Consider the following 1,577-nt stretch of genomic DNA (forward strand, 5'->3'; position numbering starts at 1 on the left):
AGGTTTTTTAATACCATTTTTTAGAGATTGGGATTTGCAGATATATAGGCCATGTTACAATGAGAGGATAGAGAAATCCAAGATCAAGACAAGGCTATTTAAACCATTTATTTAGAGGAAGGGCCCTTAGAACATTTACCGAGGCTCTAAATCAAGTGCATTTTACTATAAACCATTAACCTTTAAATCTTGAGGGCATTTCCAATAGCAAATCCAAGAAAAAAAAACCATTACATTAACTTTTCAAATAAATGCGTAATTAAACAAATAAAAAACTTTAAATGTATATACTAAAACTCAAACACTCAAATATTGTCAAAAAGACCATTACATTAGCTGCTCGGGACTTCATTACAATATAATAACATTACAAATGCTTGAAAGTACAAAACTGTACAAAACACTCAATACACTCAAAATTAGGAGTCATCGCCTTCTCTTGAACTGATACTACTTCTTTCAGGTATTATGCCTTCTAGGCTCCTCAATCGTAGGTTGTGTGGATGGAGCTAGGTCTTTTGCAGCACGACTACTTTCACCCACTACACCACTTTTGAACTCGTCATGTGCAGCTTTTTCATTTACTTGACGTTGTAAATGTTTCATCATGACTTCTATTTCATCCTCGTCCACAGGCATAACCTTAAATAGCATTTCAAACACAGCATTAACATCATTATAAACTTCAGGATACCACTTATGTCTAAGTGCAAGTGCCTCTATTAACATGACTGTACTTGTCTGAACTGCACTAACATGCAAAAGCAAGATAAGTAAATATAATATTAAAACAATTTCATGGAACTAATAGGTAAAGTATAAAATTAAAATAATTTTTAAGACAATATAAACATACCAGCTGGACCTCATAACCTCGATGTCTCATTATATATTGTGGTTCATGTGCAGGAGTCACATCTTCTTCTTCTTGATTAACAGGTTGCATTATGTCTTTTGGTGGGTTAGCAACATTATGGAAAATAAGATGGGATGGGTCATTGGGCTGCACTAGGCCTTGTACTCCTCTGAAGACAACACATTAACAGTATCCACATCAATGCCTGGCATCATGCGCTCATGTCGAGTCAACCAATGATGGATTTTGTCAAAATTTACATTTCTCCAATCTCGCTGCCCACCTTGTCTATTAGTCATCTTACCAACATATATAGGATTTCCCATTTAGCTCCACATTGTTGGCACACACGATCCGGCATATATGGCTCGACAATATCGTCCAATATCATGGCAGTTATGCACATTGTAGTGCAGTTATGCACATTGCAGTTTCGAATTCATGTCGCCTACCCTCTGAAATGGCATTATTAGGCTTAAAACAGGGATTTCATATTATGTATCATATGATATGAAATCACATACACGACAATTAGTCAACAAACAACTATAAATTCTTAAAAACAATTAATCCATAATAAATCTTGTCATATCAAAATACACACTAACCTCATTAGGTTGGAGGTTATCAAATTCTTGTCTAATGAGAGGCATCATATTATATGGATTGCCATAATAATTCTTTGGTGGCTCCCATCTTTTTGCCTAGGCATATTTGGAGA

At 35.1% G+C, this 1,577-nt stretch overlaps 1 long non-coding RNA gene across 1 annotated transcript; it reads right to left on the reverse strand.

Moving 5' to 3' along the window:
- Positions 1–264: 264 nt before the first annotated feature.
- Positions 265–1,311, reverse strand: LOC148781746 (uncharacterized). The gene is made up of 2 exons (XR_016058439.1): positions 857–1,311; positions 265–642 (listed from the first exon to the last, which is right to left on the reverse strand). It is a non-coding gene; the product is annotated as an uncharacterized LOC148781746 (long non-coding RNA).
- Between the last annotated feature and the right edge of the window lie 266 nt (positions 1,312–1,577).

Source organism: Amborella trichopoda, chromosome 6, assembly GCF_054954075.1.
Source record: "Amborella trichopoda isolate Santa Cruz 75 chromosome 6, AtrichopodaSantaCruz75HAP2 v2.0, whole genome shotgun sequence".
NCBI lineage: Eukaryota > Viridiplantae > Streptophyta > Magnoliopsida > Amborellales > Amborellaceae > Amborella > Amborella trichopoda.